Source organism: Hemitrygon akajei, chromosome 14 (assembly GCF_048418815.1).
Source record: "Hemitrygon akajei chromosome 14, sHemAka1.3, whole genome shotgun sequence".
Classification (NCBI taxonomy): Eukaryota; Metazoa; Chordata; class Chondrichthyes; order Myliobatiformes; family Dasyatidae; genus Hemitrygon; species Hemitrygon akajei.
In genome coordinates this window covers 68,310,523-68,324,674 of record NC_133137.1, presented here as the reverse complement: position 1 = coordinate 68,324,674, position 14,152 = coordinate 68,310,523, and the positions used below count along the sequence as shown (strand labels likewise).

The following is a 14,152-nucleotide window of genomic DNA, read 5'->3' as shown; positions in this document are numbered from 1 at the left end:
TACTCGCAAGAGCTGGGGTGAAATATGAAATTCAGCAGCCTGTATATGCAGTTAATGTAATTATTTGTTAAAACTGAGGTATCTTTCAAAACAAAATGATTTATATTTTAATCCACAGTTTATTCAGGCCATTAACAAACTGCAGCATTGATGTTGCAAACAGTCTCAAGGAAATATTGTCAGACAGTCTTGAAACCAAGTTAGATGAGGAGATAGTAAAGCTAAGAAATAGAAACTGAGTTGGCCATTTGGCCCTTTGTGCCTATTCTGCCATTAATCAAGATAATGCCTTCCATCTACATTGGGGCCACTTTCCAGGACCAATCCCCATATCCTTCGATCCCTTTAATACAAGGGTTCCCAACTTTATTTATGTCATGCAGCAATGCGATTAAGCAAGAGGTCTGTGAACCCCTGTTTTAATATCTAACAATAAATCTCTACATCTCCTGAACACCCTCAGCAAATGAGTCTCCAAAGATTTCTGCAACTGAGTAATGAAATTTATTGTCATCTGCCCAGAGTTGACTTCTGGTTCCAGCCACACCACCAATCCTTGTAAATAATCTGCCATGCCCTATAAGATCTTTGGTTTCAATGAAGTCATCTCTCAGTCTCATCTCATGACAGGCTACTGAAAGATCAGATGGAAGCAGTCGTTTTAAGGACCTTTATAAAGGCAGGGAGTAAAGTAGTGGGACAGGGTACTTAAGGGGGAAATTCCAGGAGATTAGTTGAGCAAGTTGGAGAAATGTCCATCAATGGTGAGGAAAAGGAAATCTGGAATGCAACAAGAATTAAGAGAAAGATACCTTCTCTTAAGAGTAGTGGAGCTTGAGATAGTTACATGGAAAAACGTTATATTTTAGTCTATGCTGGTCTGGGAGTCTGTGTAGTTCATTGAGCCAAGATGATACCTGAACAGGATTTTGTGTGTTAAATTTCTTCAAAATTTGGAGCCTGATCTTAAGTTAATTTGTGATGTGTGGAAGTAGTTAGTTGTGGAGTAGTTGAGGGCATAAGTCAGGGATATGGTCAAATGGGTATAACAGGAACATGGGGTAGATTTTCAGCAGCTATTGAACTAAGAGATGATGAGCAATTTTATGGAGGTGTCAAATAAATGCCAAAAAGTGAAGGAAAGGTTATGGGTCAGTCAAATAAAGTTTGAATAATAGTGAGGGAATTAAAACCTAATGATAAGGAAATGGTTTACTGAGGAACCTTATTTAAAAACTTTCATCTCTCCATGACAATCTGAGCAGGGATGACAAGCAGATGCACAAATTGGTCTGTGCAATTTCCCACAAAGGTTTGTGTCCACAACTCTGTGTTGTTTTAAAAACAACTTGGATGGTAGGTTAAAAGTCTACATATTCAAATTTGATGATGGCACTGAGATAGGTAGGGTTTGGCAATATAATGAAATTCTTTAATAAATGATGAAGGGCTGGAAAATGTCATTGCCCAAAGAATGCTGGCTTTCTTTGGGATGCAAAAGGGTATTCGTTGTGTCACAGCTGGATCAATCCTGAACACTACAAGTTAGGAAGAATGTATTGGCCTTCGATGGAGTTCAGGATAGATATTCCAGAAGTCTGCCTCAACTCCAAGCATAAGCTGAGAGATGTGCCCTGGAATTTGGGCCAATGGGTTAATGTTTGTTGAATTACTAATGGTAACCATAAGCTTACAGAGAAATAATGCCTGACTGTAAAGAGTAACACTTGGGGCATGGTGTTGTACATTGTAAACCAGCCTCTCAGGAGTAAAATGATGGCATTTATCTGTATGGAAGGTGTGGCAGAAGTATGGAACTCTTCTGTAATCCTGGAAACAGGAGGAGGAATTAATTCTAGATCTATGCTTCATATAAGTCCATAATACATTGCTTTATGTTTATGGTTTATATATATATATAAGATGTTATTTATTACAGTGCAGCCATAATCACATCAAATGTCACAAGTTCACAGAAAATGCTCAACTTTTATTTGGCTAGGTTTCTGCAACTATAAATGCACTGCCTTTATTGTGAATGGTGAATCTCTGAAGTTCTCCACTGCAGAGGGTTGTGGAGGCTAGATCATCGGCAATATTTGAAGAGGATACAGATAAATTATCGAAAAATGATGGACTTCCAGCTGGCACAGAAAAGGAGTTGAGGGTATTGCCAATAGATCAAAAGAAGCAAGAGGCACTCAGATACATTTAAAATTAGAAAGAGTTTTGATAAGATGGATGGTCAAAAATATTTCTTGTTAATAAGTTGATTGTGAGAAGTCATAATTTAGGTATAATTCAGGTATTTTGTTGGAGAAATACATTTTGTATAAAAATACTACTGATTTTGAGTTGGAGAATAACGTAACAGAAATAAAGGTGCAAGCAAAGCTTGTTAATAGCCTTTTAAAGAGAAAATGGATGCATGTTTGAGAAAGGAATAGAAAAGTAGATTTTAAGGTAATGAACATGATATAAAATTAATGTCATTAAAGTTAATCTACTTTCTATCCAGTCTTTTCCAAATTATTTAGCACACTCTGCTGCAAAGCATCTGTCAGATGTGATGTATTTAATAATTAGGATAAATGAGGACTTGAGGGTGCTTCATTCCAGGCATAACTGTTTGTGTACTCGAACACATTTCACTATGTCCTGAAGTGTGCCAGTTTGTTTAATGTGGTGCTTTTGAATTATTTTTGTTAACTATTCATTTAATGGATTGTGAACTTTAGATTTTCTTTTCTCTTTTGACATTCTTGGAAAACTTATTGTATTAACTTGTTGCAATTTTTATTCCCTTTTTTAACCCCCACCCCCTGCCCTTTTGTGGCCCAGTGGACTGGCAAAATTTCTTTATTCTTTTAGGAGCAAATCCTTAATATCCATATTAACTGGTGTTCTGTGCACAATGCCAAAAGATGCCAGAATATCAAGGGGTTGTTCAAAGTTTATTTTCTGCTTTCACCAGATTAATGTGGTTTATGTTTCCAAATGCAGTTTTGATTGAAGATACCATGCATTTGCCATTCCTTCATTTTGAAGAATTAAATAATCTTGCAGCACCATTGATACAAAGGTTTTACGGTGATAATTCTTGTATTAAAAAAACCATAATTCTGCCAGAGGTAGCAATTAAGTCTGAAGGACAACATTTTGGTTGAGGCAATTTGAAAGAAGTGTGATCATCTCTTGGTTAGAATAAATCATTTAATTAAATGGTAGTTATTTTATAATTATTGTTGGTGTTAGAATATTCATGAACAGTAATACTTTTACTATATAAAATTAAGCTGTGTTATGAAGATGCATTAGTCTTGCCTATTGCTCTTAATGAGCTAATTAAAGTTTCAGATATTAGCAGGGGATTTTCTTGAATTCTGTATAAAATGTCTTTAAAAGTCTCCATTCAGAAATGACGAGTACATTGAAATAGTTTACTTGCAAAGTTTAGAACCATAGAACAGTTTACAACTTGTGTGAATACAAATGGAAAACTATTCAACAAACAAGCAAGAAAATAGAATAGCAGAATATTTTTTGGTTTTCTGCTTGTGTCATTATACCTTCCTCACTTTGTTTCACCTATCACCTGCCAACTTGTGCTCCTTCTCCTTCTTTCACCTTATTCTGGCTTCTTCCCCCTCCCCCGGCCTTCCTTTCCAGTCTTGATGAAATGTCGACTGTTTATTCCTCTCCTCAGATACTGCCTGACTTGCTGAGTTCCTCCAGCATTTTCTGTCCATTGCTGAAGATGTCCAGCATCTGCAAAATCTCTTGTGTTTATTTTTTTTTAGCTTTTGGCAATTAAGAATAGATTGAAAATGGTATCATTACCTCATAAGTGATTGTACTGAAATCTGAAAATTTATCCCTTTAGTCTCATTAGTGTGGAGGTTTATTAATATGTTTCCTTCATGCCATTGGTTATGCCAATAAAGGTATCCTTAAAAACACTCGTTCAGAAAGAAAGCCACTGGGATACATTTGTTCCATTTACCTTGTTGTCTATGGTTAAAGACCATTAGCTGATGCTATTCGCATAATTAGTCTACAGCTCTAAACTAAGGGGGTGAAAGAAACTAAATTAAACCACTTGCTCAAATAGGAAAATAATCCTTCTCAATTGTAATTCAATGGCTGCTTAAGTAGTCACTTCAGTGATAGAAATCTTAGTATGTAAGTGCGCTGCATTTGATATCTTGATGCAACATTAGTTTGTCTCACATTAATGACAGAATCATAAAGGTTGCAGCTCTACTGTACTTTTATCTTCACACATACCAAGTTATTTAGTATACAGATATGACGCTTGGTAGTTGGTTGTGTTTGCAAATGGCAGTTTAGTGATGGAAGAGTTCTAAATCTAAAGGTCATGGACCATATCTGGATTACAAAAAAGGAGGTATTTGCTGTCATGATTCAGATTGGGTTGGATAAGTCCCCAGTGTCTAATGAGGTGTCCCATTGGACCTTGTGAGAGGCTAGTGCAGAAACTGCAGGGGTCTTGGCAGAAGGATTTAAAATGTCCTTTACCATATGTGAGGTGCCAGAGAACTGGAGTGTTGCGAGTGTCATTAGTTTGTTCAAAAAAGGTTCTAAGAATAAGACAGGAAATTATAGGCCAGTGAGCCTGACGTCAGTAGTGGGTAAATAATTAGACGGTATTCTAAGGGACTGGATATATAAGTATTTGGACAGACAGGGTCTGATTAGGAATAGTCAACATGGTTTTGTGTATGGTAGGTCGTGTCTAAGCAATCTTAAAGAGTTTTATGAGGTGATCAGCAGAAAAGTTGAAGGAAAGACAGCAAATGTCTACATGTACTTTAGCAAGCCCTTCGACAAAGTCCCACATGGGAAGCTGGTCCGGGGGTTCAGTCACTTGGCAAACAGGATGGAGTAGTAATTGGATTCAGCATTAGCTTAGCAGGAGAAACCGGAGAATGGGAGTAGATGGTTGCCTCACTGACTGAGGCATGTGACTAGTGGTGTGCTGCAGTGATTGGTGCTGGGTCTGTTGCTGTTTATCATCTATGTTAAAGATCTGGATGATATTGTGGTAAACGGAATCAGCAAATTTGCAGATGACACCAAAATTGGAGCATATTGGAATGCAAGAAAGACTATCAGAACTTGCAGCAGGATCTGGACCAACTGGAAAATTAGCGGAAAACTAGCAGGTAGAATTTAATGGAGGCAATTATGAAGTGTTGCACTTTTGGAGGACAATCCAGGACAGGTCTTGCACAGTGAACAGTAGCACACTGAGAAGTGTAATAGAACAGAAGGATCTGGGAACACATGCATAATTCTTTATAAGTGATGTCACAGGCAGATAAGGTTGTAAAGAGAGCTCTTGGAGCATCGACTTTCATAATTCAGGGTATTGAGTACAGGAGTTGGAATGTTATGTTGAAATTGTCTAAGACTTGGTCAGGTCTAATTTGAAGTATTCTGTGCAGTTCTGGTCATCTACAGTATCAACAGGAAAAAAGTGTCAATAAGATTGGGGGAGAAAATCAATAATCGTAAATTTTCTGTGTACTCTTTCAATCACTTTGCTAGGACATGAGGACCTGATTTAAATGGAAACGTTGATAGGTTAGGACCTTATTCCCTGGAGTGTAGGAGAATGAAGAAAGATTTGATAGAGATCTACAAAATTATGAAGGGTATAGATGGAATAAGTGCAGGACTTTTCCACTGAGGTTAGGGAAGACTAGAATACAAATATTTCATCTTTTACCCTTAATTTGTGACTCGTCCTACAGTCTGGGTGTAGTTGACAGATTTGGCAGAATAACAGTTCAGCACAGACTAGATGGGCCTAAGGGCCTGTTTCTGTGCTGTCGTGCTCTATGATCTTTGAAAACAGAAGCATAAGCAATGAAAACTCCATTGTGGGGTGGGGGGGTGTATTTAAATCCCAGCTGTGCCTGTCAGTTAGGCTTGCTTGCGCTCACTGGGCGAGATTTGCCAGTTCTCAGCAGGCCACTTCACGTACACAGCCCATTGCCTTAAGAAGACAAACCATTACCAACTTTCAGCTGATTGGGGAAACTGCATCTGCAGTTGCCAAAGTGAGAAATTCTGTCTTCGCAGCTCAACAAAGATGCCATGTCAATTCGCAGTAGCAATATTAAAGGGGGGAAAATATGAGAGGACATGAAGGAGAAAATTGTGCTGAAATCCACAATCAGTACACACAGCTAACCTTTGCTTTTAGAAAGACAGCATTTTAAAGCTCGTATCAGCCCATGGAAGCTTAGGACAGCCCCAAAAGGAGAACTGAAATTCCAATTGATTTTTGGTACGTACCGTACTGATATGTTTACTGCCAGCATACTCTAAGTAGATTATCTACATGTGAACGTTTTACACTGGGGAAATGAAACCACTTTCTCACCATGACTGTGATCCCGTGGTGGTGTCTCTCTATGTGCTATGGCAGTTATTTGTGGCAATGGATGACAGCAAATGAAAACAATCCAAATAACAAATCTCAAAAGGGGTTAAGAAACAGTAATGACTCTGGAGACAACGCAATGAATTTTTATTGACTACTCAAACTTTACTTCTCTGGCCAATGCAATTTATTTCTGAATCCTTTGAGCCAGTTACTTGTAAAATGATGCATAGAGTCAGAACCATATCCAAGCTCATCTTGTTGCAACCTGGCAGAACTTTATAAGTAAATTATTATGTATTGTTTTAAATTTGTGGTTATCATTAATTAAAAATTATTTATCATATTGATAAAATGTTTGCATCAGTTCCAGATTCATGTAGGTCTGTACATTGTGACGAAGGCATAACAAAGATTTATACTCTCCCACATTGTGGGATGAATGTAAGATTTAAATAAATTCAAATTCACTTTGGAGCTCTTTATTTTAACTCTCTTTAACTCTCACTTCACTCAACTTCACCTGCTCCATCACTGAGTTGTTTCCACAGCACTTTATTATTTCTTTCTTTTTGTATTTGCACAGTTTGTTGTCCTTTGCACACTGGTTGAACGCCCAAATTGGTGCAGTCTTTCACTAATTCTATGGATTTACTGAGTACAGCACTAGAAAATGAATCTCAGGGTTGCATATGGTGACATATATATACTTTGATAATAAATTTACTTTGAACTTTAATAACAAATTACATAATTGCTGTAATATTAGTTGTGCTCTGAAAAATTATTGTCCAGTTCCTTGTACATTCTTTACTTCCTTTGAGAACATTTATTGCATATTTCTTAGTAACTAATTTCAAAGTATACAAATAGATCACTTGTGATTTAAATCATATTAGCTTTTTAAAGTACCAAATAGACAATTGTTGAAGAAACTTGACCTTTTAGGCCATTTTAGTTTAATTTTGGTTGTGTTCAAATGTGTGCAGCTAATTTTGTCTACATTTGAAGGTAGTTTATTATAATGGTTAAATGGTTCTCTTGAAAAAAGTACTGCATGAGTCACATTTGCATATCATCTCATTTCAAACTGGTTTGTTAAAAATAGTTCCAGCCTGTCATTCAGTGGTTAAATGGTGCATTGTGAAGAAAATCCAGGGATAGCTTTAGCTGTGTGCTCATTTAGCTGCTGGTGTCATCAGGGGAAGATGTGCTATTATTAGCTCAAATGTGCTTAGAGAAGTGAAAAGGAACTTTGAGTCAAGTTCCCTCTTCTGGCTGATATCAGATAACTGCCCCCAGAAAAGTTAACGTTCACAGACATTAAGAAGATCAAGGGCAACTGTGCGGACCTGCATGGTCAAATGATCTTAAATCATTATTCAAACTTCTGCCGTTCCCTGTAGTGGGGTATTGTGTGGGGCAGACAATACCTCAACCCTCAAGATAGCATCCTTTAAAAGAGGTAAGTGCAGATAAAGGAATCTTGTATGTATACTGCGCCTAGTCATAGTTTTTGTTTCGTTTTATTTATACACATCCTTGTGTTCTCATTGTTTATCAAATAGTTCTTGTGATTAATCCACAATACCAATATTATCAGTCTTTGGTTTAATAGAGAATGTTTTCTTGCATTGAAGACGCCATCATAGTTGTCAGCTGTGCACAGTGTTTCAGATATTTATGTAGTCATTTTCTGTTTTCACTGTCCTTTATCTAGAAGCAAATGAAGCTTAAAACTAGAGAAACGAGGATTCAAATTTTTGAGGGTAATTCCAAAGGAATATGATGGAAAAATTCCTTCAAAGGCTGAGAGTTAATTCAGTGAGCTTTATGGACTAGGTATTTGCCAAATTCAATCTAGTGTGTGATTTATCTCAGGCCCCGAAGCAGTTGAGGTGTGATAATTGGTGTCACTGCCCTTGAGTTAGAATGAAGTCTGTCAAGGTTTCCATCCTAGCTGGGATACCTTTGTTTTTAATCACAGTGAGCTTCACATTTCCAAATGCCCACTTGGGAACTGCTTGAGGAGATATAATTGTCCATGAAACTACTTTATCAAGAAATCAAAGCCTTGGGAAGGTAAACTGGCTCTGATGAGAGGAAAAATGAAATGCAGTAAATAAATCTCTGCCTGATGAAGCAGTGGAGGCTACCTCAGTAAATATATTTAAGACAAGGTTGGATAAATTTTTGCGTAGTGGGGGAATTAAAGGTTATGGGGAAAAGGCAGGTAGGCAGAGATGAGTCAATAGCCTGATTAGTCATGACCTTTTTGAATGGTGGAGCAGGCTCGACGGGCCAGATGACCTACTCCTTATGTCTTATGTTAGTGAGCACTCACTAGTAACACCCTGAATAGCATTTTCATATTTGTACATTACATCCCATCATTGTATTTCTTTAACTTCCTGCAACCTTTCAGGATCTCTGTGCTCATCCAATTCTGACCTCCTGCCTTTACTTTCCTCTTCAGTAGTAGATATCCTTTCATCAACCTAAACCCCAATCTTTAGAATTTGCTCTCAAAAACCGTCTACTGCTGTGTCCTCTCACCAACTTAGATGTCCTCAAGTGAACTTTAAACGAGCTAAAACCTTCCGGCATAGCTGGTATTAGAATTGGTTTGATAATGCTTCTGTGCATCACTTGATACATTGTTTTAAATGCTATTATTGTAAGTTGTATAATAGAATTTTTGTTAACGTTTAATATGTATTTGGCGTTTATTATACCAATGAAAGCATGTTAATAGTTTTGGTTACAGTTTAAGAAGACCCTGATCTATCTATCTATTTATTCCAGTCCTTTTATTTCTTGCTTTGTAATTGCTGAAGACCTCAGAACCATTCAGCCCATTGGGTCTCATACTAGCTAACCAATTACATCAAATCACTTCTATTTATTTCTCTGTAACCTATAACTTCTCACATGCCCAATAAGACTCTCCTGTTTCTCAATTCACACTCCTAAAGGAGAGGCAATTTACAATAGAGAATTAATCGAACAACCAGCACATATCTGGCACAAAGGAAACTGGAGAACCCAGGAGAAACCCATACAGTCACAGAGAGAATATGAAGATTTCCCCCAAACAGTACCAGAGGTTGGAATCAAATCCTGCTTTGCTAGTATTTTGAGTCAGCTGCATCACTTGTCTCAAGACTCGCGTTGCACATTCCCAGTCACCAAATATTATTAGTGAACATATAAACAGAAAGTTGCGGGACTTGATCCATTTAAATAGCAACCTTCTGACCTCTGTGATTTGTATCGCACCTTGCATTGTACCAGTGCTCTATGTAGAGGATGGTTTAAAATTAACTAGTATCAGCTTTTGGCCAAATGCACTTTACGGGAAAATGTCAACTTCATGCCATGCATCTATTTAAATATGAACATTTCAAGCCTTCATCTATCGATCACATAAGGAAAAAAACAATGAAATTCCCTTCCAGTGCACTCTTCAATTCATGAAAAAAAGATGAGCAGACTAAAGAAGAAAGGGAAAATAATTTCCAGTCCTATACTTCCCTAATTTCAGAATGGCAGCAGGCTTCAGTATTTTGGCAGATACTGAATTTTGATGTATAAATGCAAGGCAGAAAATGGCAACTTGATACTTAAATTTGAAGGTGTGTGTACAAAGCAAGAATTTCAGTACATATGTAGAAAGAGAATCAAAACTGTTGAAAGTTCATATTAAAAAATTAATAGTTACAAAATATTTTGAGTGTTTTTTTTTCTCATTCTTGGGGATCTCCCCACCCCTATCCATCCATTCAAGCAATTAAGTCTGGAGAGAAGCTAATATGTATACATGTCACCTTGATGTTCATATTGCATTAATTTAAGTGCATTCCTGTGTCTGGCTGCAGGAAGCAAAACAATTGCATAGTGCCAATCATTTACATGGTCATTCCCATGATGGTAATACATTTCAAAACCCATAAATCTATAAAACAATAAAAACATGCCTTGAAAGGCTTTGGATTGAATTTGTTTTTAAGAATTTTTTTAGGTGAAGTCTCCTTGTGCAGCACAATCAGAAATTTACACAATCAGTTTTTTTCATCTGATAATGACTTGCATCCAGATTTATTGGCTATTGCAATTGAATGTAAAAATGGATACACATAATACAACTCAGCCCACAAGAAGAGCCAAATTCACACCAAATTCACAAAATTCAAAAAATTCATTTTTTCCTTTAAAAATGAAAGCCTCAAGCCATCAGGTATTGTTGGCATGAACAATTACAAAGTTCTCTCCCAGTGCATCTGCAAAGGTAGAGTTCAATGGTCTTGACGTACCACGTAGTACATTCAACGCCGCAGATTGGAAATGAATTCTTGGATGAGCATGTTTAAGAATAGATAATCTTATGCCAAATCAATGAGAAATCAACGATTTGAAAATATAGAGCCAATCTTGGGTGAAGAAACACATCATTCACAAAGAGCAAAAATTGTTATTTGCTTTCAACATCAAAATTCTGGACATTAAAACAGCTGTGAGCGCTTTTGTATTTACTTAATGTTGAGACGTTAAAATAAGCCAGAAGAGCTTTTGGGGGCAGGTGAAATCGATGGTGCAAAATGCTGAGAAAATGGAGGCCTTCATTCAAAGCTCTGATTACATTTCACTGTTTGGAGCACAAAGCATATACATTCATTTATTCTCTTTTCTGTGCTTATGACATAAATGTACTGTATTAACAATTCCTTCCAGAAAGACCCAAAAGAAATCTGAACAATGGCAAATAATTCAGAATTTTGTTTGCTACAACAGCATAAAAGCAGCATTTACAAAATTATTCAGATCTGCAGTGTTACAGCTTTATTTTTCACTGGCATTTTAGAGCTCCATAGAAATTGCCTCTGCAGTGATATTGTTCATTGTGAAGCATTTTTCAAAAGAATGGAAAGTCACGATTGAGACTGTGAAGAGTACATCTTCACATCAGAGTGAATAGGGGGAGTGGTGTAATTTTAATCTCTTGACAAAATGTCTTCAAAGTGTGCTTCATAGAAGATTGGCTTGTGGTGTCAGTCAGTATCTTTATATGACCCATACCAGGAGAGCATTCTTTTTCATATGCCATTATCTTGTATGTACCCTTTGATTAACGTCCAATCAACAATCCATAATGTATTCTGAAACAAAAGAAGAGTACATTATTCATATACTGGAAGAATTTGAATTTCTTTTCCAACCTCCATTATAAAGTTAATTAAACCTTCAGGCCATTGCTTGGTCCTGGAGTCTTGGTTGTTCTCTCTCTCATGCACTCCCTCCCCCCAACTCCAATTTTGTGTTCAGAATACTGCTATGTTGCTGGATTGGACTTTGAATCCAATGTTACTTGTTTGAATCCCTTCACAGTATTGAATAATTTAAATTAAACTAATTTTATACATATGAAATTTGAAAAAATACTAATGAGAGTTAAAGTGAATCTGATTGTTGTTAAAATCTCATCAATAGTAGGGACATTACTCAGTCTGGACCTAAATATTACTTGAGAATTACCAATTTAGTTGACCCCTGACTGCCTCCTCACAGTCAATTGGGGATGTAAACAGATTAAAATAAATTACAAGCAGTTATTGACAAAAAAAAATAAAATTTGCAAGAAGAAAAATCATGCCGTTGTTACTATTTTCAGTGTAGAAATCGACATCAAAGTAGAATGGCATTTGGTTTATGCATCTATGTGTATCAGCATAGCCTGGGAACTGTAACCTTGCATTTGTTATGGAAGTATTGTGGCAACCAGCTGTGACAATCCTGTCTTGGAGCCAAGTGGACAGCAAGGCCCCTCATTTTACTGGTGTAAGGCAGTATATTATGGTTAATCAATGTATTGTAATTATATAATTCAGCCCCCCACCCAGGTAATGCCAGTTATATTTTCCACAAATTATAATTACACAATTATCTATTAATATCTGGAAAAAAGGAGTCTGTCATTTATTTACATAAAGTGCAAGTGTCAATTGCACAAGGATATTCATACTAAAGTTTCTGCCACCAAATAAACAAGGGAAGCACTATTCTGTTCTAACATGTGCTACGCTATTAGAGAATATGATTGTTCCGGATACAAGGCCATTCAGCCCAGTGAATTCTACCAGCTCTCAGAATGTTCCCATTCACCATATTTCTCGCTGACCTATTCTCTCTCATATGCATGTTAAATCCTCAATTCTTCCGCCATCGATTTGCATTAGGGTTGACTTATGGTGTTCAATTAGCTTAGAGCCATCATACCTTTGGGATGTGCGGAAATCTACATGGTCGCAGAGTGAACATGCAAACTTCATGCAGTTGGTACAAAAGTCAGGATTGTGATCTGGTTGCTGGAGCAGGGACTCCAAATTAAAATGTATTATCAGAGTACATACATGTCACCACATACAGCCCTGAGATTCTTCTCCCTGCGGGCATACTTAGCAAATGTATAGAACAGTAACTGTAAACAGGATCAAGGGACAACAAGCTGTGCCAGTGCAAATAAAATATTAATAAATAAGAGCATGACATGACAAGATAAAAGTCCTTAAATAAGTGTAGTTATTCTCTTTTGTTCAAGAGCCTGATGATTGAGGAGTAGTAACTGTTCTTGAACCTGGTGGTGTGAGCCTTGAAGCTGCTTTACCTTTTAACTGATGACAGCAGTAAGAAAAGAACATGGCCTAGGTGGTGAGGATCTTTGATAATGGATGCTGCTTTCCTGCACCAGCATTGTAGATGTGCCAAATTGTTGGGAGAGTTTTTACCCTTGATGTACTGGGCTGAATCCACTACCTTCTGTAGGATTTTGCACTCAAAAGCTTTGGCTTTTCCATACCAGGCTGTAATGCAGCTAGTCAGAACACTTTCCACCATGCATCTATAGAGGTTTGCCAAGGTTTTTGATGACATGCCAAATCTCCAGACTCCTGAGGAAATAGAGATGCTGCTGTGCTTTCTCACAATTATATTGAATTGACTTTATTTCTTACATCCTTCACATACATGAGCAAAAAATCTTTGTTACATCTCTGTCTGAATGTGCAAATGATAATAATTTGTAATAAATGGTATGATGCATTAGCTGCACCAGAAATGATTAGATATCAAGCTTGATTTTTCCATAAAAGACTAAAAACCAAAAGACCAGGAGAAAATTGTTTAAGAATTACTTGTGCAGTAAGTTTGACCCAAATTATACAAACAAACTCCTACTACACAAACACTTGTGATGTCTTGGTACTAGGCAATACAAAGTTTTTGGCAGTGAATTGGGAAGGCTGCTGATACAACCTTCTTCCGTGATATGATTTTTTAGAGGATGACTGAGATCACCGCAATGCAATAGGTTATTATGATTGCCACCAAAGGCACGCACAAATTTCTACTGATGTACTGTGGAGAACATTCAAACTGTTTGCATCATTGTCTGGAACGGAGGGGCTACTGCACAGCATTGAAATAAGCTGCAGAAAGTTGTAAACTACCATCATGGGCACTAGCCTCCCCACCATCATGAACATCTTCAAGGAGCGATGCCTCAAAGGCGGCATCCATCTTTAAGAGCCCCCATCACCCAGAGCTTGCTCTCTTCACATTGCTACCATTAAGGAGAGGTACAGGAGCCTGAAGACAATGTTTTAGGAATAGCTTCTTCTTCACCAGCAGATTTCTAAATGGACAATGAACCCATGAACATCACCTCAGTATTTTTTTCTTCTCTTT

At 37.2% G+C, this 14,152-nt stretch overlaps 1 protein-coding gene across 20 annotated transcripts in view; it reads left to right on the top strand.

The window, feature by feature from the left end:
* The window catches only part of anks1b (ankyrin repeat and sterile alpha motif domain containing 1B), an 856,034-nt gene that overhangs the window by 805,858 nt on the left and 36,024 nt on the right, over positions 1 to 14,152 (top strand). Inside the window, exon 1 of one of the 20 annotated variants that reach the window (XM_073066301.1) lies at positions 7,638 to 7,877. The exons of the other annotated variants lie outside the window; for them this stretch is intronic. The gene's annotated coding sequence lies outside the window, so the exon portion shown is untranslated. Of the gene's footprint in view, positions 1 to 7,637; positions 7,878 to 14,152 lie in introns of those variants that run through there. 20 annotated transcript variants of the gene reach the window in all.